Source organism: Dromaius novaehollandiae, chromosome 5 (assembly GCF_036370855.1).
Source record: "Dromaius novaehollandiae isolate bDroNov1 chromosome 5, bDroNov1.hap1, whole genome shotgun sequence".
NCBI classification, from domain to species: domain Eukaryota; kingdom Metazoa; phylum Chordata; class Aves; order Casuariiformes; family Dromaiidae; genus Dromaius; species Dromaius novaehollandiae.
In genome coordinates, this window is record NC_088102.1 from 5,001 (window position 1) to 29,561 (window position 24,561).

Genomic DNA, 24,561 nt, shown 5'->3' on the forward strand with positions numbered 1-24,561 from the left:
ACTCTCATCAGTCGGCAAGCGCCTCCAGTCCTTTGGACAGCTCCCAGTAACAACGTTACTGGACGCCTCCAAAAACTGCCCTGCCTACAAAACCCCCGGTCCCCAGCCACAGCTCCGCACCAACATTGGCGATGATCATCGCCTCGCAGAGCGGCCGGGACCGGGGGAAAAAAAACCCAGCCGGGGGAAAAAAAAAAATCCCCCAGCTGGGGTTTTTTTTAATTATTTTAAAATAAATTCTAACTACAACCTGGAAAAAGAAAAACACATGCATACAAAGTTAGACACACTCACCACCAAGCCCACCCAACAACCACACAGCTGCCCACTCACTCCCACCACAATCATTCTACCTCCCTACAGTAACAGGCAAGCGCCTCCAGTCTTTTGGACAGCTCCCAGTAACAGCATTACTGGACACCTCCAAAAACTGCCCTGCCTACAAAACCCCCAGTCCCCAGCCACAGCTCCGCACCAACATTGGCGATGATCATCGCCTCGCAGAGCGGCCGGGACCGGGGGAAAAAAAACCCAGCCGGGGGAAAAAAAAAAAATCCCCCAGCTGGGGTTTTTTTTTAAATTATTTTAAAATAAATTCTAACTACAACCTGGAAAAAGAAAAACACATGCATACAAGATTAGACACACTCACCACCAAGCCCACCCAACTGCCCACACACTCCCACCACAGACAGTCATCACAGCTACTAACAAAACCACATGCTTCCATCCTTATTTAAAGATAACACTATCCTGGCATGAATAGAACCCCCCCCCCCCGCCCCCAAAATGGCCATCCCAATAAAAAAAATTAAAGAAAAAAACCTACTTTTATCTCTTACTGACACAACCCCCCCCCCCAAAAAAAAAAGAAAAAAACAAAATAAGTGTTTCATAGATACATTATTCTGCTCTGGCAACTACCATTACTACACCCACAGGCAAGGCAGCTCCAAACACACACACAGACACGTACACACAGACACGTACACACAGACACGTACACACAGACACGTACACACAGACACGTACACACAGACACGTACACACACCCTCCATGCAAAAAACAATGCCAGCACAGAAGATGCTGCCAGCCAGAAAGCCCTACAATGCCACGACCATGCGGCTCTGGTGCTCTCCACGAGACCAGAAAAGAGTCAGATGCCACCATCTGTGATGGAAAGGAGCCAGCAAAGCGAGGAACGGCCATACGGAAGAGGCCAGCAAGAAAGACCCGAGGCTCTGATGACACAGGGAAGAAAACCCTGAAAGGGCACCAGGAGGATGCAAAATAAGAGAGGCCTCAGAAAACACACGACCAACAAGACCTGAATGATGGCTGCCAAGATGATTGGCCAGAAACAATGCAGAATCACAGTGACAGACTGCTGCTTTCAGCTGCCTGCACAGAACAAGATGATCATTGGAGCAACACAGATGAGTCGGTCAAGACCAGACAAAAGAGAGCAGATGCCTGTTGCACTAGCACTACAAAGCATATGCTGTGCTCCTTGAGCACAAAGAGCAAGGGCAACATCAAGACCTGAGCAAAAGATAGCACAGCTACAACACACACCACATACACTACACAACAACACAGACACAGGCTGGAGCTGCCCTGCCTAACACCCACCCTCACTTTCTGCCATGCACACCCCACTGCCTCTGCCTCACACACACCAACACACACACACACACACACACACACACACACACACACACCGCAACACCCTTTGCCCATGCACTTCGCTTTTGCAGTGCTCTGCATCACTGTTGCTCCTCAAGAGGCATCCTCAACAGCAGACACATCCTCTGCAGCAGCCACACCCTCTGATCTTCTTTTGCTCACCACATTTGCCTTCATCATCTGCCAAACCAGAGCACAAGCAGTCACCCCCTTGCCAGTCAGCTCCATCCCCATCTGCAAGGGCACCCTCCACCAAAGCGCCATCGGCGCTCCACTCACCTGCACCGCAACAACTCCAAACGCCAACATCCTGCCTGGGGGGAAGCCCGTGGCACCTGGAAAAAAAAAAAATAACAAAGTGACCCTTCTGCCAGGCAGCGCTCACCAGCCCTACAACATCCAGCTCCGATCCACTCACCTGAAAGTCTCAGCCACGCCTGGGAAAGGCCCACAGCAGACCTGAAAAAACAGAGAAAAAGGCATCACCAACAGGCAGCCCAACACCACCCACACCACAATAAAATCAGACCCAACAGGCTGCCCCACGCACCTGCTCAGGCTCTTCTCAGCACTCAGCTGCTTCTCTCCACAACTTCCCGCAAAACCTGCAAGCACAGAGAGAAGTCACACACTCAGGCGATGCCCGCAACACCACCACTCCAGTCCATCACGGACACACTCCACACACCACCATGGCTAACACCCACAGGCAAGGCAGCTCCAGCCCCAAAAACACACAGACAAACAAACAGCAGACACAAACACAGAGGACAGCCCTACACAAAAAAAACCCTATTCCCACACATAAGACTGCCGGCCAGAAAGAGCCGCACAGTCGTGGCGTCGTAGGGCCGAGGCTCTGGACGAGCCCAGAAAAGAGTCAAACGTCAATGCCCAGGATGGAAAGGGACCGGCAAAGCTCAGAAGACTGACGCAGAGGAGGCCGGCGAGAAAGACCCGAGGCCATGATGACGCAGGGAAGGAAACCCTGAAAGGGCGCCAGCGAGACGCAAGACAAGAGCGGCCCCGGAAGAGGTGCGGCCGATGAGGCCTCAACGGTGGCCACGACTATGACGGACCGCAAATGGCCACGATGCAGTCAGAGTCACAGACGACCCCTTTCAGCTGCCTATGCAGAACAAGACGTAGTCCATTGGAGCAATGCTGATGAGTCTGGCCAGGCAAAAGACAATGGATGCCTGCCACACTACCGCTGCAGAGCATAGGCTGTGCTCCTTGAGCACAAAGAGCAAGAGCAACATCAAGACCTGAGCAAAAGATAGCACAGCTACAACACACACCACATAGACTACACAACAACACAGACACAGGCTGGAGCTGCCCTGCCTGACACCCACCCTCGCTTTCTGCCATGCACACCCCACTGCCTCTGCCTCACACACACCACTCATCCAGAACAACCCTCCACTCTACACTGAACATCAGCACGCACACACACATACACAGAAACTGAGGATGCCCCAACACCCTTTGCCCCTCAACTTAACTGTGGCACTGCTGTAGGTCACCGGTCCTCAAGAGCCATCCTCAGCAGCAGCCGCATCCACACTGATCTTCCTTTGCTCACCACATTTGCCTTCATCACCTGCCAAACCAGAGCACAAGCAGTCACCCCCTTGCCAGTCAGCTCCATCCCCATCTGCAAGGGCACCCTCCACCAAAGCGCCATCAGCGCTCCACTCACCTGCACCACAACAACTCCAATGCCTGGGGAGGAAGCCAGTGGCACCTGGAAGAAAACAAAATAACAAAGTGACTCTTCTGCCAGGCAGCGCTCACCAGCCCTACAACATCCAGCTCCAATCCACTCACCTGAAAGTCTCAGCCACGCCTGGGAAAGGCCCACAGCAGACCTGAAAAAACAGAGAAAAAGGCATCACCGACAGGCAGCCCAACACCACCCACACCACAATAAAATCAGACCCAACAAGCTCCCCCGCTCACCTGCTCAGGCTCTTCTCAGCACTCAGCTGCTTCTCTCCACAACTTCCCGCAAAACCTGCAAGCACAGAGAGAAATCACACACTCAGGCGATGCCTGCAACACCACCACTCCAGTCCATCACGGACACACTCCACACACCACCATGGCTAACACCCACAAGCAAGGCAGCTCCAGCCCCAAAAACACACAGACAAACAAACAGCAGACACAAACACAGAGGACAGCCCTACACAAAAAAAACCTGTTCCCACACATAAGACACTACTGGCCAGGAAGAGCCACACAGTGGTGGCATCGTAGGGCCTAGGCTCTGGACGAGCCCAGAAAAGAGTCAAACGTCAATGCCCAGGATGGAAAGGGACCGGCAAAGCTCAGAAGACTGACGCAGAGGAGGCCGGCGAGAAAGACCCGAGGCCATGATGACGCAGGGAAGGAAACCCTGAAAGGGCGCCAGCGAGATGCAAAACAAGAGCGGCCCCGGAAGAGGTGCGGCCGATGAGGCCTCGACGATGGCCGCGACTACGACTACACTGCAAACGGCCACAATGCAGAGTCACAGTGACAGACTGCCCCTTTCAGCTGCCTGTGCAGAACAAGATGTAGTCCATTGGAGCAATGCTGATGAGTCTGGCCAGGCAAAAGACAATGGATGCCTGCCACGCTACCGCTGCAGAGCATAGGCTGTGCTCTTTGAGCACAAAGAGCAAGAGCAACATCAAGACCTGAGCAAAAGATAGCACAGCTACAACACACACCACATAGACTACACAACAACACAGACACAGGCTGGAGCTGCCCTGCCTGACACCCACCCTCGCTTTCTGCCATGCACACCCCACTGCCTCTGCCTCACACACACCACTCATCCAGAACAACCCTCCACTCTACACTGAACATCAGCACGCACACACACATACACAGAAACTGAGGATGCCCCAACACCCTTTGCCCCTCAACTTAACTGTGGCACTGCTGTAGGTCACCGGTCCTCAAGAGCCATCCTCAGCAGCAGCCGCATCCACACTGATCTTCCTTTGCTCACCACATTTGCCTTCATCATCTGCCAAACCAGAGCACAAGCAGTCACCCCCTTGCCAGTCAGCTCCATCCCCATCTGCAAGGGCACCCTCCACCAAAGCGCCATCGGCGCTCCACTCACCTGCACCGCAACAACTCCAAACGCCAACATCCTGCCTGGGGGGAAGCCCGTGGCACCTGGAAAAAAACAAAATAACAAAGTGACTCTTCTGCCAGGCAGCGCTCACCAGCCCTACAACATCCAGCTCCAATCCACTCACCTGAAAGTCTCAGCCATGCCGGGGAAAGGCCCACAGCAGACCTGAAAAAACAGAAAAAAAGGCATCACCGACAGGCAGCCCAACACCACCCACACCACAATAAAATCAGACCCAACAAGCTCCCCCGCTCACCTGCTCAGGCTCTTCTCAGCACTCAGCTGCTTCTCTCCACAACTTCCCGCAAAACCTGCAAGCACAGAGAGAAATCACATGCTCAGGCAATGCCCGCAACACCACAGCCCATCCACATCAGGCATTCGCTCCCACACCTTTTCCTGCTCCGCTCTCCCATCCCAACTGCTGGGCTATAGCTCCCCACACCAAGGTCCGCCACACACCTGTAAAACAGGAACGGCGCTGGGCGACGGGGACAGCGCCGACGAGGTGATGGCCCTACGCCGGGCTCTACGTCCGCTCCCGGACTGATGCTCACCTCACCCTGCTCCTCCTGGATGTGAGCGACCTGCTCCCCGCAAGGCTCCACGCCTACAAGCACAAAGCAAAAATTAACCGCGCAACCCACTGACCGCAACACTCTCCTTCCAACACCAAATCTCTAGCTCACCTTCTTGGGGCATGCCCCTTTCTTCCTCCAGCTCCCTTGGGCCCACTCAGAACACTGCTCAGCATCTGCAAAAAACAACAAAACAAAACAACATAAAGTGGAGCACACAGACATTGACAAATCACCATTCCAGTCCATCACTGACACACTCCGCACACCACCATTCCTAACACCCACAAGCAAGGCAGCTCCAAACACACACAGACAGACCAAAAAAAAAAAAACATTAGACACAAACATGAAGGAAAGCCCTATGCAAAAAGAACTATTCCAATGCGTTCCACATGGTATCTGATGACACCACAGCCCTGCGGCTCTGATGCTCTGGACGAGCCCAGAAAAGACTAAGATGTCAACGCCCGGGATGGAAAGTGGCCGGCAAAGCGAGGAACGGCCATGCGGAAGAGGCCAGCAAGGAAGACCTGAGGCCGTGATGACACAGGGAAGAAAACCCTGAAAGGGCACCGGTGAGACGCAAAACAAGAGCGGCCTCGGAACAAGAGCGGCCGACGAGGCCTCAACAGTGGCCGCAAAGATCGATGGGCACGATGCAAAGCCGGAGGCACGGACCGCCCCCTTCGGCTGCCTGCACGTGACGAGACACCATCCGTGGGTACGATACTGATGAGTCAAGCCAGCAAAACATGACAGAGGCCTACAATGCTAGCGCTCCACAGTGTAGGCCGTGCTCCTTGAGCACAAAGAGCAAGGGCGACATCAAGACCTGAGCAAAAGATAGCACAGCTACAACACACACCACATAGACTACACAACAACACAGACACAGGCTGGAGCTGCCCCGCCTACCGCACCCTCACTTTCTGCCATGCGCACCTCAGCACCTCTGCCTCACACATACCCCACTCATCCAGAACAGCCCTCCGCTCTACACTGAACATCAGCGTGCACACACACACACACACACAGAGTTAAGACACCCCTGATACCCTTTGCCCCTCAACTTAACTGTTCAAATGCTGGGCATCACCATCGCTCCTCAAGAGCCATCCTCAATGGCAGCCGCATCCGTGCTGATCTCCCTTCAGTCACCACAGTTGCCTTTATCACCTGCCAAACCAGAGCACAAGCAGTGACCCCCTTGCCGGTCAGCTCCAGCCACATCTGCGAGAGCACCCTCCTCCAAACCACCATTGTCATCACACTCACCTGTACTGTGCCAAAGCCACGCTCCAGCATTGTGGCTGTGACGCTGCCCGTGGCATCTGGAAAACGCAAAACAACAAAACTACTCTTCTGCTAGGCAGTGCGGACTAGCCCTACAACTACTGCCACACCATTATACGCACCCATTCCACTTCACCTCAAATCCTCAGCCTCGCCTGGGAAAGGCCCGCACCGTACCTGAAAAAGCAGAGCAAAACACATCACCGAGAGGCAGCCCAGCAGCACCCTACCGCATAATAAAACTCAGGCAGACAAGCTTCCCTTCTCACCTGCTCAGGCTCCTCGTTGCCGCTCAGCTTCTCCTCTCCAAAACTTCCTGCAATGCCTGCAAAACCAGCGAGAAGACCACACCTTGAGGTCATGCCAAAAACCACACCACATGCACAACATTACCTCGCTACAACACCTTTACCTGCTCCGCTCTCCCGTCCCAACTGCCGGGCTACGGCTCCCCATGCCGAGGTCTGCCACACACCTGTAAAACAGGAACGGCGCCAGGCGATGGGGACAACGCCGATGAGATGACGGCCCTACGCCGGGCTCTACGTCCTCACCCAGACTGATGCTCACCTCGCCCAGCTCCTCCTGGATGTGAGCGACCTGCTCTCCCCAAGGCTCCACACCTACAAGCACAAAGCAAAAATTAACCGCGCAACCCACTGACCGCAACACTCTCCTTCCAAAACCAAATCTCTAGCTCACCTTCTTGGGGCATGCCCCTTCCTTCCAGCTCCCTTGCACCCACTTGGAACACTGCTCTGCATCTGCAAAAAGCAACATAAACTGGAGCACACAGACACTGACCGATCACCATTCCGGGCCATCACTGCCACACTCCATACGCTACCATTGCTAATAACCGCAGGCAAAGCAGCTCCAGCCCCACACACACAGACAAGCATTAGACACAAAACAAACACACATAGGTACAAGCATCAGACACAAACATGCAGGAAAGCCCTACGCAAAAAGAACTATTCCCACGCATAAGATGCTACCAGCCAGAAAGCCCTACGATGCCATGACCGTGCAGCTCTGCTGCTCCGGATGAGCCCAGAAAAGAGTCAAACGCCACTGCCCGGGATGGAAAGCGGCCCGCAAAGCTGGGACGACCGATGCCGAAGCACCCGGCCGGGAAGACCCGAGGCTGCGGCGATACAGGGAAGAACCCTGAAAGCATGCCAAGAAGATGAAAAACAAGAGCAGAAACAGAAGAGGGGCAGGCAAAAAGGCCTCGACAATGGCCCCAAAGATGAGCGGCCGCAAATGGTCACGATGCAAAGTCGGAGCGACGGACCGCCCCTTTCGGCTGCCCGCACGGGACGAGACGCGATCCGCTGGAGCGATGCCGATGACTGAGGCCAGGCAAAAGACAGTGGATGCCTGCTGCGATGGCGCTGTGGAGCGTGGGCTGTGCTCCTTGAGCACAAAGAGCAAGAGCAACATCAAGACCTGAGCAAAAGATAGCACAGCTATAACACACACCACATAGACTACACAACACAGACACAGGCTGGAGCTGCCCTACGTACCACACCCTCACTTTCTGCCATGCGCACCCCACCACCTCTGCCTCACACACCACTCATCCAGAGCAGCCCTCCCTACTACACTGAATATCAGCACGCATGCACAGAATGAAGACAACCCCAACACCCTTTGCCCCTCACCTTAGCTTTTCCAGGGCTGGGGGCAGGGGGGGGCGGTCAGGTCACTTTTTGATCCTTAAGAGGCATCACTCAATGGCAGCCACATCCTCTCTAATCTTCCTTCGCTCACCTTCATCACCTGCCAAACCAGAGCGCAAGCAGTCACACCCCATGCCGGGCACCTCCATGCTCATCTGCAAGAGCGTGCCTCTCCAAACCGCCGTTGTCGCTCCATTCACCTGCACCGCGCCAAAGCGATACTCCCACATCCTGACTGAAAGTAATCCCATGACACCTGCAAAAAACAAAACAACAAAATTACTCTTCTCCTAGGCACTGCGGACTAGCCGTAAAACAACTGACACGCCATTACACTCACCCATTCTACCTCACCTCAAATCCTCAGGCATGCCTGGAAAAGGCCCGCACAGTGCCTGAAAAAGCAAAGCGGACAGCCCCAGAAGCCACGGTAGGAGTCAGAAGCAGAGCCACAAAAGAGCAGATGGCAGTGGGTTCGCAGGCACAGATGAAAGAAAAGAGCTGCCGGGCGAGACTGCAAACTGCTTCCTGCCGGTCCCGAGAAGGCCAGCAGTTTTTTTTCCTCTCTCAGCACTGAGGCTTGGACAAGAAAAGAGGTGAATTCGTTAGCTTGCAGGAGGTTGCTTTTTGACCCCTTCAGACACATGGACTTACTCACAGCTGCACTTAGTTTCCAAAGATGTGACTTCCTTTCTCATCATACTGCACTTCCAGGCAGGAAGAATGCTCACTTGGCTCTTCACACTCTTCACATAAAGTCTAGACTCTTCCATAACTCTGCATACTACAAAAAAAACTTACTCACTTCCTCTTGGAACAGAGCTGACAATATTTCTGAGGAGCAGCAGAACATCTGGCAAGCAAGCCGGAAACCAGAGTAGCTGACGAGAACGATATCTCACATGCATCCACATTACTGGACATAAGGCACACAAGCACTACGTAGAGCGGAAACGTAGATGGAAATGTTTTCCGGGGACCCCTGTTCTGTCCTTTTCTCTGCAATCCAGCTGAGGGACAAACAATTCTTCGAGTGTCATCATCTTCAAAGAGCCGAGCGATGAAGCTGCATCCCTTCCGCAATAAACACAGAAACGCAACAAAACAATACTGATGGTTAACAAAAGATACGACTGCAGACGCGGAAGCCCTCTTCCACCCCTGAACGCCCCGCGCCAAGACACCGACGCAAAACCGAAACTGCCTGCTTTAAGCGATTTTTCTGGCAGGCTTACGGCTCCACCTTCAGCCATCCCGTTGCTCTAATCTTAAGGAACAGCCTTTGCATCTCCAAATGCAGCAATAACTCTTCCTGGATACCTTTGCTTCTGCAAATGCTGCTATTCGCCGAGACAAGTTCAGACCACTAACCCCAAAGGACAGCAAACGCAGAATGAACTCCCTGCCACCAGGCCCTCGGTTTATGTACCCCTAGCCCCGCCCACTGCCCTACCCACAAGCCCTGGGAAGGGGAGGGGCAAAGCACTGCCAGCCATAAAGACAGAGGGCTAGGGAAGAGCAAGGCTTTTGCTTCCACTCTGTAGCTAGGCTGCAGAGCACAGAAAGGCTAAACAGACCTCTTGGATAAAATGGACCATCTTCTTTGTTACTAAGACTTCATATACTGTATCCATAATACCAGGAGGTCTGTTATTAAATTCTTTTACCCTAACTAGCACTAGCCTTTACACTGAAAACTAGAAATCAGTTCTGCTTAGGCTTAGAAAGAAAACTACAAGATTCCACATAACCTATAAAGGGAACGCTACACCACACTGCTCTAATTGCTTCACACCTGTATTGAATACAGCTGTTGTAGGAAGACAGCATTTCCTCTAGGGCAAACCAAGATATCTAAATAACCCCCCGGAACAACGCTGCTTCTGTAATGTGAGTACTTCCAAACAGGGGTATTTCCTGTATAGTACCTAGAGTGCTTAGAAAAAGGGGCCACTGGGTGGAATGGAGAGTTCCCCACGGGAATACTACCTCTGTATGCCTAAGTGGAGGACTCGCACGAGGAGGGAAGAGGGATGCTAAGAGGGCTGGAGAACCCACGCAGGGCTCTGGGGCACAACAAAGGCTTCCAGAAGCAGTTATGAATGGATGACAGTGGTCACACAAGGACTAAAGGGCCAAAACAGAGCTCAGGCACAAAAGAAAGGCTGACAGAGTAGTCCAGAGTAAAATAAAGGGGTTCCTCAGAGCTCTACAGGACCAATAGAGGTCTATGCAGCACAACAAAGCTCTAAAGAAGAATCCAGAGCAGATTAGATATCTCTTACGCAGACTAGAGAACAACTAAAAGAAGGCAGAAGAGAACAAGTAAAGCCTCCAAAGGGGTTCAGAAGAAAACATGGGTACTCAGGCACCTAAACAATGAAAACAGCGCTCTAGGGCATAAGAGAGGGCTCAGGAAGAATTCTGAGACCACTAAATAACTCCTAAAGGAAATAGCCAAAAGACAGCTCTAGGGAACAAGGAAGGACAAAAGAGTAGTCCAGAGGCCACTAGAGAGGTGCTAAGCAGCCCGCATGGCCAAGGAATGACTCTGGAGAACAAGGCAGAAATCTGAAGGGCTTCTGAGGAGACTAGAGAATTCCAAAGGGGGCTGTGCAGCCAGAGGACAGCTCTGGTGCAGAACAAGCACCACACCCCAGGAGTGGTTCTGAGCAGACCAGAAGGCTCCTAAGGGGACTAAAAGGCAAAAAAACCAAAACTGGCTAACGTGACTGACTTCAGGAGGTGCTCTGAGGAGACAGGAAGGCTCTTATACTATGCAGATGACCAAAACAGGGCTGTGGGGCACAACGAAGGCCTCCAGATGGGTTCTCAGTGCACTATAGGGGGTCCTAAGGGAACTGGAGATCCAAAACACAGCTTTGGATCATGAAAAAGGCCTTTACAAGCCTGCTGAGGGGACTAGAGGGGTGCTGAGGGGTCTGGAGGACAAAGAGAGCTCTGCACAGAAAAATAAAAGCACAAGAGATGAGACCAAAGCAGAACAGAGGGCTGCTAAGTCTGGTAGGGGAACAAAAAAGGGCTCCACAGCATGAAGAAAAGCTCAACAGGAATTCTGAGGCTTCTAACAGGGTCCTAAAGTACTCTAGATATCCAAAATGGAGCTCTGAGGCAAAAAAAAGGTTAATCGGATTAGGGCTCGAAGACAGCCAGGTGGCCCAATTCAGTGGAAAACAGTCGTTGAGAGCGCAGTAGAAGGGTGCTAAGGCGTCTACACTGTCAAGAAATGCTTCTGGGGAAGAAGGGAGAAATCTGGAGGGGTTGCGAGGAGACTAGAGGGGGTCTAAGGCATCTGGAAGGCCAGAACAGAGCTGCGGGGCCCCATTCTGTGATAAAGAGGGGTCCAGAGCGCACTAGAGGGGTACTAAGGCGTCTACACTGTCAAGAAATGGTCTGGGCAAGAAGGAAGAAATCTAGAGGGGTGCCAAGGAGACTAGAGGGTGTCTAAGGGGCCTAGCGGGCCAGAAGACAGCCAGGTGGCCCAATTCCGTGGAAAAAGGGGTCCAGAGCACAGCAGAGAGCTGCTAAGGCGTCTACATCATCACGCAATACCCCTGGGCAAGAAGGGAGAAATCTGGAGGTGTTGCGAGGAGACTAGAGGGGGTCTAAGGGGCCTGGGGGGCCAGAAGAGAGCTGGGGGGCCCCACACTGTGGAAAAGAGGGGTTCAGAGCACACTAGAGGGGTGCTAAGACATCTACATGGTCAAGAAATGGCTCTGGGCAAGAAGGGAGAAATCTGCAAGGGTTGCGAGGAGACTAGAGGGTGTCTAAGGGGTCTGCGGGACCAGAAGAGAGGTGGAGGGCCGCATTCTGTGGAAAAGAGGGATCCAGAGCGCAGTAGATGGGTGCAAAGGTGTCTACAGGGTCAAGAAATGCCTCTGGGGAAGAAGGGAGAAATCTGGAGGGGTTGTGAGGAGGCTAGAGGGTGTCCAAGGAGTCGGAGGGTCCCGAAGAGAGCTGGGGGACACCATTCTGTGGAAAAGAGGGGTCCAGAGTGCACTAGAGGGGTGCTAAGGGGTCTACACTGTCAAGAAATGGCTCTGGGAAAGAAGGGAGAAATCTGGAGGGGTTGCGAGGAGACTAGAAAATGTCTAAGGGGTCTGGGGCGCCACAAGAGAGCTGGTGTCCCAATTCTGTGGAAAAGAGGGGTTCAGGGTGCAGAAGAGGGGTACTAAGGCATGCAGATATTCAAGAAAGGGCTCTGGGGAAGAAGGGAGAAATCTGGAGGTGTTGTGAGGAGACTAGAGGGTGTCTAAGGGCTCTAGGGGCCAGAAGATAGCTGGGGGGAGCATTCTGGGGAAAAGAGGGGTCCAGAGTGCACTAGAGGAGTGCTAGGGCATCTACATGGTCCATAAATGCCTCTGGGGAAGAAGGGAGAAATCTGGAGGGATTGCAAGGAGACTAGAGGGTGTCTAAGGGGCATGGGGGCGACAAGAGAGCTGGGGGGGCCCATTCTGTGGAAAAGAGGGCTCCAGCACACACTACAGGGGTGCTAAGGGGTCTACACTGTCAAGAACTGCCTCTGCGGACGAAGGGAGCAATCTGGAGGGGTTGCGAGGAGACTAGAGGGTGTCTAAGGGGTCTGGGGGGCCAAAAGAGAGCTGGGGGGCGCAATTATGTCATAAAGAGGGCTCCAAAGCGCACTGGAGGGGTGCTAAGGCATCTACATGGTTCAGAAATGCCTCTGGGAAGAAGAGAGAAATCTGGAGGGGTTGCGAGGAGACTAGAGGGTGTCTAAGGGGTCTGCAGGTCCCAAAGATATCTGGGGGGCACAATTGTGTAGAAAAGACGGGTCCAGAGCGCACTAGAGGGGTGCTAAGGCATCTACACTGTCAAGAAATGTCTCTGGGGAAGAAGGGAGAAATCTGGAGGGGTTGCCAGGAGACTAGAGGGTGTCTAAGCGGCCGGGGGTCCCAAAGACAGCTGGGGTCCCCATTCTGTAGAAAAGAGTAGTCCAGAGTGCGCTAGAGGGGTGCTAAGCTGTGTACATGGTCCAGAAATGCCTCTGCGGAAGAAGGGAAAAATCTGGAGGGGTTGCGAGGAGACTAGAGGGGGTCTAAGGGGTCTGGAGGTCCCAAAGATATCTGGGGGGCACAACTGTATAGAAAAGAGGGGTCCAGAGCGCACTAGAGGGGTGCTAAGGCGTCTACATGGTTCAGAAATGCCTCTGGGAAGAAGGGAGAAATCTGGAGGGGTTGCGAGGAGACTAGAGGGTGTCTAAGGGGTCTGGGGAAGCAGAAGAGAGCTAGAGGGCCCTATTCTTTGGAAAAGAGGGGTCCAGAGTGCACTAGAGGGGTGCTAAGGTGTGTGCATGGTCTAGAAATGGCTCTGGGGAAGAAGGGAGAAATCTGGAGGGGTTGCCAGGAAACTAGAGGGTGTCTAAGGGGTCTGGGGGGCCAGAAGAGAGCTGGGGGGCCCAATTCTGTGGAAAAGAGGGGTCCAGAGTGCACTAGAGGGGTGCTAACGCATCTATACTGTCAAGAAATGTCTCTGGGGAAGAAGGGAGCAATCTGGAGGGGTTTCGAGGAGACTAGAGGGAGTCTAAGGGCTCTGGGGGTCCAGAAGAGAGCTGGGGGGCCCAATTCTGTGTAACAGAGGACTCCAGAGCGCACTAGACGAGTGCTAAGGAGTCTACATGGTCCAGAAATGCCTCTGGGGAAGAAGGGAGAAATCTGGAGGGGTTGCGAGGAGACTAGAGGGTGTCTAAGGGGTGTGCAGGACCCACAGATATCTGGGGGTCACAATTGTGTACAAAAGAGGGGTCCAGAGCACACTAGACCAGTGCTAAGGGATCTACACTGTCAAGAAATGCCTCTGGGGAAGAAGGGAGAAATCTGGAGGGATTGCAAGGAGACTCCAGGGTGTCTAAGGGGTCTGGGGGCCCGAAGAGAGCTGGGGGGGGGGCCATTCTTTGGAAAAGGGGGGTCCACAGCACACTAGAGGAGTGCTAAGGCGCCTACACTGTCAAGAAATGCCTCTGGAGAAGAAGGGAGAAATCTGCAGGGGTTGCCAGGAAGCTAGAGGGTGTCTAAAGGGCCTCGGGGCCCAGAAGAGAGGTGCGGGGCCCAATTCTGTGGTAAAAAGGGCTCAAGAGTGCACTAGAGGAGTGCTATGGCGTATACACTGTCAAAAATGCCTCTGGGGAAGAAGGGAGCAAGCTGGAGGGGTTGCGAGGAGACTAGAGGGTGTCTAAGGGGGCTGAGGTTTCCGAAGAGAGGTGGGGAGCCCCATTCTGTGGAAAAGAGGAGTCCAGAGCGCACTAGAGGGGTGCTAAGGTGTCTACATGGTCCAGAAATGCCTCTGGGGAAGAGGGGAGAAATCTGGAGGGGTTGCGAGGAGACTAGAGCGTGTCTCATGGGTCTGGAGGTCCCAAAGATATCTGGATGGCCCAACTCTGTGGAAAAGAGGGGTCCAGAGCGCACTAGAGGGGTGCTAAGGCGTCTACATGGTTCAGAAACGCCTCTGGGGAAGAAGGGAGAAATCTGGAGACGTTGCGAGCACACCACAGGGTGTCTAAGGGGTCTGGGGGCCAGAAGAGAGCTGGGGGGGCCCATTCTGTGGAACAGAGAGGTCCAGCGCACACTAGAGCGGTGCTAAGGTGTCTACACTGTCAAGAAATACCTCTGGGGAAGAAGGGAGAAATCTGGAGGGGTTGCGAGGAGACTAGAGGCTGTCTAAGGGGGCTGGGGGGCCTGAAGAGAGCTGGGGGGGGCATTCTGGTGAAAAGAAGGGTCCAGAGTGCACTACAGGGGTGCTAAGGTGTCTCCATGATCAAGAAATGCCTCTGGAGAAGAAGGGAGAAATCTGGAGGGGTTGCGAGGAGACTAGAGGGTGTCTAAGGGGTGTGCAGGACCCAAAGATATCTGGGGGTCACAATTGTATACAAAAGAGGGGTCCAGAGCACACTAGACCAGTGCTAAGGTGTCTACACTGTCAGGAAATGCCTCTGGGGAAGAAGGGAGAAATCTGGAGGGATTGCAAGGAGACTCCAGGGTGTCTAAGCGGTCTGGGGGCCCAGAAGAGAGCTGGGGGGGGGGGGGCATTCTGTGGTAAACAGGGCTCAAGAGCGCACTAGAGGAGTGCTATGGCGTATACACTGTCAAAAATGCTTCTGGGGAAGAAGAGAGCAAGCTGGAGGGGTTGCGAGGAGACTAGAGGGTGTCTAAGGGGGCTGGAGGTCCCAAAGAAATCTGGGGGGCCCAATTATGTGATAAAGAGGGGTCCACAGTGCACTAGAGGGGTGCTAAGGCGTCTACATGGTTCAGAAATGCCTCTGGGGAAGAAGGGAGAAATCTGGAGGGGTTGCGAGGAGACTAGAAGGTGTCTAAGGGGTGTGGAGGTCCCAAAGATATATAGGGGTCACAACTGTGTAGAAAAGAGGGGTGCAGAGCGCACTAGAGGGGTGCTAAGGCATCTACACTGCCAAGAAATGCCTCTGGGGAAGAAGGGATAAATCTGCAGGGGTTGCGAGGAGATTAGAGGGTGTCTAAGGGGTCTGCGGGGCCCGAAGAGATCTGGGGCCCAATTCTGTTTAACAGAGGGGTCCAGAGCGCACTAGAGGGGTGCTAAGGTGTCTACATGGTCCAGAAATGCCTCTGGGGAAGAAGGGAGACGTCTGGAGGGATTGCGAGGAGACTAGAGCATGTCTAAGGGGTCTGGAGGTCCCAAAGATATCTGGATGGCCCAAATCTGTGGAAAACAGGGGTCCAGGGCGCACTAGAGGGGTGCTAAGGCATCTACATGGTTCAGAAACGCCTCTGGGGAAGAAGGGAGAAATCTGGAGAGGTTGCGAGGAGACTAGAGGGTGTCTAAGGGGTCTGGGGGCCCAGAAGATAGCTGGGGGGCCCAATTCTCTGTAACAGAGGGCTCCAGAGCGCACTAGAGGGGTGCTAAGGCATCTACCCTGTCAAGAAATGCCTCTGGGGAAGAAGGGAGAAATCTGGAGGGGTTGCGAGGAGACTAGAGGGTGTCTAAGGGGCCTGGGGGGCCAGAAGAGAGCTGGGGGGGGCCATTCGGTGGAACAGAGAGGTCCAGCTCACACTAGAGGGGTGCTAAGGTGTCTACACTGTCAAGAAATGCCTCTGGGGAAGAAGGGAGAAATCTGGAGGGGTTGCCAGAAGACTAGAGGGAGTCTAAGGGCTTTGGGGGTCCAGAAGAGAGCTGGGGGGCCCAATTCTGTGGAAAAGAGGGGTCCAGAGCGCACTAGAGGAGTGCTAAGGAGTCTACATGGTCCAGAAATGCCTCTGGGGAAGAAGGGAGAAATCTGGAGGGGTTGCGAGGAGACTAGAGGATGTCTAAGGGGTGTGGAGGTCCAAAAGATATCTGGGGGTCACAACTGTGTAGAAAAGAGGGGTCCAGAGCACACTAGAGGGGTGCTAAGGCATCTACACTGTCAAGAAATGCCTCTGGGGAAGAAGAGAGAAATCTGGAGGGGTTGCCAGAAGACTAGAGGGAGTCTAAGGGCTCTGGGGGTCCAGAAGAGAGCTGGGGGGCCCTATTCTGTGGAAAAGAGGACTCCAGAGCGCACTAGAGGAGTGCTAAGGAGTCTACATGGTCCAGAAATGCCTCTGGGGAAGAAGGGAGAAATCAGGAGGGGTTGCGAGGAGACTAGAGGATGTCTAAGGGGTGTGGAGGTCCCAAAGATATCTGGGGGTCACAACTGTGTAGAAAAGAGGGGTCCAGAGCGCACTAGAGGGGTGCTAAGGCGTCTACATGGTCTAGAAATGCCTCTGGGGAAGAAGGGAGAAATCTGGAGGGGTTGCCAGGAGACTAGAGGGGGTCTAAGGGGTCTGGGGGGCCAGAAGAGAGCTGTGGGCCCTAATTCTGTGGAAAAGAGGAGTCCAGAGCACACTAGAGGGGTGCTAAGTGGTCTACACTGTCAAGAAATGGCTCTGAAGAAGAAGGGAGAAATCTGGAGGGGTTGCCAGGAGACTAGAGGGTGTCTAAGGGGGCTGGAGGTCCCAAAGATATCTGGGTGGCCCCATTGTGTGGAAAAGAGGTGTCCAGAGTGCACTAGAGGGGTGCTAAGCTGTGTACATGGTCCAGAAATGCCTCTGCGGAAGAAGGGAAAAATCTGGAGGGGTTGCCAGGAGACTAGAGGAGGTCTAAGGGGTCTGGAGGTCCCAAAGATATCTGGGGGGCACAACTGTATAGAAAAGAGGGGTCCAGAGCGCACTAGAGGGGTGCTAAGGCGTCTACATGGTTCAGAAATGCCTCTGGGAAGAAGGGAGAAATCTGGAGGGGTTGCGAGGAGACTAGAGGGTGTCTAAGGGGTCTGGGGAAGCAGAAGAGAGCTAGAGGGCCCTATTCTTTGGAAAAGAGGGGTCCAGAGTGCACTAGAGGGGTGCTAAGGTGTGTGCATGGTCTAGAAATGGCTCTGGGGAAGAAGGGAGAAATCTGGAGGGGTTGCCAGGAAACTAGAGGGTGTCTAAGGGGTCTGGGGGGCCAGAAGAGAGCTGGGGGGCCCAATTCTGTGGAAAAGAGGGGTCCAGAGCGCACTAGAGGGGGGCTAAGGCATCTATACTGTCAAGAAATGTCTCTGGGGAAGAAGGGAGCAATCTGGAGGGGTTTCGAGGAGACTAGAGGGAGTCTAAGGGCTCTGGGGGTCCAGAAGAGAGCTGGGGGGCCCAATTCTGTGGAAAAGAGGACTCCAGAGCGCACTAGACGAGTGCTAAGGAGTCTACATGGTCCAGAAATGCCTCTGGGGAAGAAGGGAGAAATCTGGAGGGGTTGCGAGGAGACTAGAGGGTGTCTAAGGGGTGTGCAGGACCCAAAGATATCTGGGGGTCACAATTGTATACAAAAGACGGGTCCAGAGCACACTAGACCAGTGCTAAGGGATCTACACTGTCAAGAAATGCCTCTGGGGAAGAAGGGAGAAATCTGGAGGGATTGCAAGGAGACTCCAGGGTGTCTAAGGGGTCTGGGGGCCTGAAGAGAGCTGGGGGGGGGCCATTCTTTGGAAAAGGGGGGTCCAGAGCACACTAGAGGAGTGCTAAGGCGCCTACACTGTCAAGAAATGCCTCTGGGGAAGAAGGGAGAAATCTGCAGGGGTTGCCAGGAAACTAGAGGGTGTCTAAAGGGCCTCGGGGCCCAGAAGAGAGGTGCGGGGCCCAATTCTGTGGTAAAGAGGGCTCAAGAGTGCACTAGAGGAGTGCTATGGCGTATACACTGTCAAAAATGCTTCTGGGGAAGAAGGGAGCAAGCTGGAGGGGTTGCGAGGAGACTAGAGGGTGTCTAAGGGGGCTGAGGTTTCCGAAGAGAGGTGGGGAGTCCCATTCTGTGGAAAAGAGGGGTCCAGAGCGCACTAGAGGGGTGCTAAGGTGTCTACATGGTCCAGAAATGCCTCTGGGGAAGAAGGGAGAAATCTGGAGGGGTTGCGAGGAGACTAGAGCGTGTCTCAAGGGTCTGGAGGTCCCAAAGATATCTGGATGGCCCAACTCTGTGGAAAAGAGGGGTCCAGCGCACACTAGAGCGGTGCTAAGGTGTCTACACTGTCAAGAAATGCCTCTGGGGAAGAAGGGAGAAATCTGGAGGGGTTGCCAGGAGACTAGAGGGTGTCTAAGGGGTCTGGGGGGCCAGAAGAGAGCCGGGGGGCCCAATTCTGTGGAAAAGAGGACTGTAGGGCGCACTAGAGGAGTGCTAAGGAGTCTACATGGTCCAGAAATGCCTCTGGGGAAGAAGGGAGAAATCTGGAGGGGTTGCGAGGAGACTAGAGGCTGTCTAAGGGGGCTGGGGGGCCTGAAGAGAGCTGGGGGGGGCATTCTGGTGAAAAGAAGGGTCCAGAGTGCACTACAGGGGTGCTAAGGTGTCTCCATGATCAAGAAATGCCTCTGGAGAAGAAGGGAGAAATCTGGAGGGGTTGCGAGGAGACTAGAGGGTGTCTAAGGGGTGTGCAGAACCCAAAGATATCTGGGGGTCACAATTGTGTACAAAAGAGGGGTCCAGAGCACACTAGACCAGTGCTAAGGTGTCTACACTGTCAGGAAATGCCTCTGGGGAAGAAGGGAGAAATCTGGAGGGATTGCAAGGAGACTCCAGGGTGTCTAAGCGGTCTGGGGGCCCAGAAGAGAGCTGGGGGAGGGGGGCATTCTGTGGTAAACAGGGCTCAAGAGCGCACTAGAGGAGTGCTATGGCGTATACACTGTCAAAAATGCTTCTGGGGAAGAAGGGAGCAATCTGGAGGGGTTGCGAGGAGACTAGAGGGTGTCTAAGGCGTCTGGAGGTCCCAAAGAAATCTGGGGGGCCCAATTATGTGATAAAGAGGTGTCCACAGTGCACTAGAGGGGTGCTAAGGCGTCTACATGGTTCAGAAATGCCTCTGGGGAAGAAGGGAGAAATCTGGAGGGGTTGCGAGGAGACTAGAGGGTGTCTAAGGGGTGTGGAGGTCCCAAAGATATCTGGGGGTCACAACTGTGTAGAAAAGAGGGGTCCAGAGCGCACTAGAGGGGTGCTAAGGCATCTACACTGCCAAGAAATGCCTCTGGGGAAGAAGGGATAAATCTGCAGGGGTTGCGAGGAGACTAGAGGGAGTCTAAGCGGGCTGGGGGCCCAGAAGAGAGCTGGGGGGCCCAATTGTGTTTAACAGAGGGGTCCAGAGTGCACTAGAGGTGTGCTAAGGCATCTACCCTGTCAAGAAATGGCTCTGGAGAAGCAGAGAGAAACCTGGAGGGGTTGCGAGGAGACTAGAGGGTGTCTAAGGGGTCTGCGGGGCCCGAAGAGATCTGGGGCCCAATTCTGTGTAACAGAGGGGTCCAGAGCGCACTAGAGGGGTGCTAAGGTGTCTACATGGTCCAGAAATGCCTCTGGGGAAGAAGGGAGAAGTCTGGAGGGGTTGCCAGGAGACTACAGCATGTCTAAGGGGTCTAGGGGCTCAGAAGATAGCTGGGGGGCCCAATTCTCTGTAACAGAGGGCTGCAGAGCGCACTAGAGGGGTGCTAAGGCATCTACCCTGTCAAGAAATGGCTCTGGAGAAGCAGGGAGAAATCTGGAGGGGTTGCAAGGAGACTAGAGGGTGTCTAAGGGGTCTGGGGGGTCAGAAGAGAGCTGGGGGGGGACATTCTGTGGAACAGAGAGGTCCAGCTCACACTAGAGCGGTGCTAAGGTGTCCAGAGGGGTCCAGAGAGCACTAGAGGGGTGCTAAGGCATCTACCCTGTCAAGAAATGCCTCTGGGGAAGAAGAGAGAAATCTGGAGGGTTGAGAGGAGACTAGAGGGGGTCTAAGGGGTCTAGAGGTCCCAAAGATATCTGGGGGGCACAACTGTATAGAAAAGAGGGGTCCAGAGCGCACTAGAGGGGTGCTAAGGCGTCTACATGGTCTAGAAATGCCTCTGGGGAAGAAGGGAGAAATCTGGAGGGGTTGCGAGGAGACTAGAGGGTGTCTAAGGGGTCTGGGGGGCCCAAAGAGAGCTGGGGGTCCTAATTCTGTGGAAAAGAGGAGTCCAGAGCACACTAGAGTGGTGCTAAGTGGTCTACACTGTGAAGAAATGGCTCTGAAGAAGAAGGGAGAAATCTGGAGGGGTTGCCAGAAGACTAGAGGGTGTCTAAGGGGTCTGGGGGGCCAGAAGAGAGCTGTGGGGCCCCATTCTGTGGAAAAGAGGGGTCCAGAGTGCACTAGAGGGATACTAAGGTGTCTACACTATCCAGAAATGGCTCTGGGGAAGACGGGAGCAATCTGGAGAGGTTGCGAGGACACTAGAGAGTGTCTAAGGGGTCTGGAGGTCCCAAAGATATCTGGGGGGCACAATTATGTGGAAAAGAGGGGTCCAGCGCACAATAGAGGGGTGCTAAGGTGTGTGCATGGTCTAAAATGCCTCTGGGGAAGAAGGGAGAAATGTGGAGGGGTTGCAAGGAGACTAGAGGATGTCTAAGGGGTCTGGAGGTCCCAAAGATATCTGGGGGGCACAACTGTGTAGAAAAGAGGGGTCCAGAGCGCACTAGAGGGGTGCTATGGCATCTACACTGTCAAGAAATGGCTCTGAGCAAGAAGAGAGAAATCTGGAGGGGTTGCCAGGAGACTAGAGGGTGTCTAAGGGGTCTGGGGGGCCAGAAGAGAGCTGGGGGGCCCTATTCTGTGGAGCAGAGGGCTCCAGAGCACAGTAGAGGGGTGCTAAGGCATCTACCCTGTCAAGAAATGGCTCTGGAGAAGCAGAGAGAAACCTGGTGGGGTTGCGAGGAGACTAGAGGGAGTCTAAGGGGTCTGGGGGGCCCGAAGAGATCTGGGGCCCAATTCTGTGTAACAGAGGGCTCCAGAGTGCACTAGAGGGGTGCTAAGGCATCTACCCTGTCAATAAATGCCTCTGGAGAAGAAGAGAGAAATCTGGAGGGTTGAAAGGAGACTAGAGGGGGTCTAAGGGGTCTGGAGGTCCCAAAGATATCTGGGGGGCACAACTGTATAGAAAAGAGGGGTCCAGAGCGCACTAGAGAGGTTCTAACAGGTCTACATGGTCTAGAAATGCCTCTGGGGAAGAAGGGAGAAATCTGGAGGGGTTGCGAGGAGACTAGAGGGTGTCTAAGGGGTCTGGGGGGCCAGAAGAGAGCTGGGGGGCCCTATTCTGTGGAAAAGAGGGGTCCACAGTGCACTAGAGGGGTGCTAAGGCATCTACATGTTCCTGAAATGCCTCTGGGGAAGAAGGGAGAAATCTGGAGGGGTTGCCAGGAGACTAGAGGGTGTCTAAGGGGTGTGGAGGTCCCAAAGATATCTGGGGAGCACAATTGTGTACAAAAGAGGGGTCCAGAGCACACTAGAGGGGTGCTAAGCTGTTTACACGGTCAAGAAATGCCTCTGGGGAAGGAGGGATAAATCTGGAGGGGTTGCCAGGAGACTAGAGAGTGTCTAATGAGTCTGAGGGGCCCAAAGACAACTGGGGGGCCCCATTCTGTGGAAAGGAGGGGTCCAGAAGGCACTAAAGAGGTGGCAAGTGGTCTACACTGTCAAGAAATGGCTCTGGAGAAGCAGGGAGAAATCTGGAGGGGTTGCCAGGAGACTAGAGGGTGTCTAAGGGGGCTGAGGTTTCCGAAGAGAGGTGGGGAGCCCCATTCTGTGGAAAAGAGGGGTCCAGAGCGCACTAGAGGGGTGCTAAGGCGTCTACATGGTCCACAAATGCCTCTGGGGAAGCAGGGAGAAATCTGGAGGGGTTGCAAGGAGACTAGAGGGTGTCTAAGGGGTCTGGGGGCCCAGAAGAGAGCTGGGCGGCCCTATTCTGTGGAACAGAGAGGTCCAGCGCCCACTAGAGTGGTGCTAAGGCGTCTACACTGTCTAGAAATGCCTCTGGGGAAGAAGGGAGAAATCTGGAGGGGTTGCGAGGAGACTAGAGGGTGTCTAAGGGCTCTGGGGGCTCAGAAGAGAGCTGGGGGGCCCAATTCTGTGGAACAGAGGGGTCCAGCACGCACTTGAGGGGTGCTAAGGCGTCTACATGGTCTAGAAATGCCGCTGGGGAAGAAGGGAGAAATCTGGAGGGGTTGCGAGGAGAGTAGAGGGTGTCTCAAGGGTCTGGAGGTCCCAAAGATATATGGGGGACACAACTGTATAGAAAAGAGGGGTCCTGAGCGCACTAGAGGTGTTCTAACAGGTCTACATGGTCTAGAAATGCCTCTGGGGAAGAAGGGAGAAATCTGGAGGGGTTGCAAGGAGACTAGAGGGTGTCTAAGGGGCCTGGGGTGCCCGACCAGAGCTAGGGGGGCCCATTCTGTGGAAAAGAGGGCTCCGGAGGGCACTAGAGGGGTGTTAAGGCGTCTACACTGTCAAGAAATGCCTCTGGCGAAGAAGGGAAAAATCTGGAGGGGTTACGAGGAGACTAGAGGGTGTCTAAGGGGGCTGGAGGTCCCAAAGATATCTGGGGGGCCCCATTCTGTGGAAAAGAGGGGTCCACAGTGCACTAGAGGGGTGCTAAGGCATCTACACTATCAAGAAATGGCTCTGAGGAAGAAGGGAGAAATCTGGAGGAGTTGCCAGGAGACTAGAGGGTGTCTACGGGGTCTGGGGGACCAGAAGAGAGCTGAGGGGCCCCATTCTGTGGAAAAGAGGGGTCCACAGTGCACTAGAGGGGTGCTAAGGTGTCTACACTGTCCAGAAATGGCTCGGGGGAAGACGGGAACAATCTGGAGGGGTTGCGAGGACACTAGAGAGTGTCTAAGGGGTCTGGAGGTCCCAAAGATATCTGGGGGGCCCAATTCTGTGGAACAGAGGGGTCCACAGTGCACTAGAGGGGTGCTAAGGCATCTACACTATCAAGAAATGGCTCTGGGGAAGAAGGGAGAAATCTGGAGGGGTTGCGAGGAGACTAGAGGGTGTCTAAGGGGTCTGGGGGGCCAGAAGAGAGCTGGGGGGGCCCATTCTGTAGAACAGAGAGGTCCAGTGCACACTAGAGCGGTGCTAAGGTGTCTACACTGTCAAGAAATGCCTCTGGGGAAGAAGGGAGAAATATGGAGGGGTAGCCAGGAGACTAGAGGCTGTCTAAGGGGGCTGGGGGGGCATTCTGTGGAAAAGAGGGGTCCAGAGTGCACTAGAGGGGTGCTAAGGTGTCTACATGGTGCAGAAATGCCTCTGGGGAAGAAGGGAGCAATCTGGAGGGGTTGCGAAGAGACTAGAGGGTGTCTAAATCGTCTGGAGGTCACAAAGAAATCTGGGGGGGCCAATTATGTGGAAAAGAGGAGTCCAGAGCGCACTAGAGGGGTGCTAAGGCGTCTACATGGTCCAGAAATGCCTCTGGGGAAGAAGGGAGAAATCTGGAGGGGTTGCCAGGAGACTAGAGGGTGTCTAAGGGATCTGGGGGGCCAGAAGAGTGCTGGGGGGCCCCATTCTGTGGAACAGAGGGGTCCAGAGCGCACTAGAGGGGTGCTAAGGCGTCTACATGGTCCAGAAATGCCTCTGGGGAAGAAAGGAGAAATCTGGAGGGGTTGCAAGGAGACTAGAGGCTGTCTAAGGGGTCTGGAGATGCCAAAGATATATGGGAGGCCCCATTCCGTGGAAAAGAGGGCTCCAGAGCGCACTAGAGGGGTGCTAAGGCGTCTACATGGTCCAGAAATGCCTCTGGGGAAGAAGGGAGAAATCTGGAGGGGTTCCGAGGAGACTAGAGGGAGTCTAAGGGGGCTGGAGGTCCCAAAGATATCTGGGGGACACAACTGTATAGAAAAGAGGGGTCCAGAGCGCAC

General features: G+C 54.1%; 3 long non-coding RNA genes across 3 annotated transcripts; all 3 read right to left on the bottom strand.

Annotated features, from left to right (window-relative positions):
• Positions 1 to 3,176: 3,176 nt before the first annotated feature.
• Positions 3,177 to 3,836, bottom strand: LOC135328625 (uncharacterized). The gene is made up of 4 exons (XR_010389584.1): positions 3,653 to 3,836; positions 3,521 to 3,561; positions 3,393 to 3,437; positions 3,177 to 3,293 (listed from the first exon to the last, which is right to left on the bottom strand). It is a non-coding gene; the product is annotated as an uncharacterized LOC135328625 (long non-coding RNA).
• Positions 3,837 to 5,294: 1,458 nt separating this feature from the next.
• LOC135328626 (uncharacterized) lies at positions 5,295 to 7,144 on the bottom strand. Its single transcript, XR_010389585.1, has 7 exons — positions 7,113 to 7,144; positions 6,970 to 7,025; positions 6,823 to 6,877; positions 6,683 to 6,738; positions 6,483 to 6,583; positions 5,516 to 5,580; positions 5,295 to 5,436 (listed from the first exon to the last, which is right to left on the bottom strand). It is a non-coding gene; the product is annotated as an uncharacterized LOC135328626 (long non-coding RNA).
• Positions 7,145 to 8,426: 1,282 nt separating this feature from the next.
• Positions 8,427 to 9,765, bottom strand: LOC135328627 (uncharacterized). The gene is made up of 4 exons (XR_010389586.1): positions 9,709 to 9,765; positions 9,291 to 9,462; positions 8,589 to 9,172; positions 8,427 to 8,488 (listed from the first exon to the last, which is right to left on the bottom strand). It is a non-coding gene; the product is annotated as an uncharacterized LOC135328627 (long non-coding RNA).
• Between the last annotated feature and the right edge of the window lie 14,796 nt (positions 9,766 to 24,561).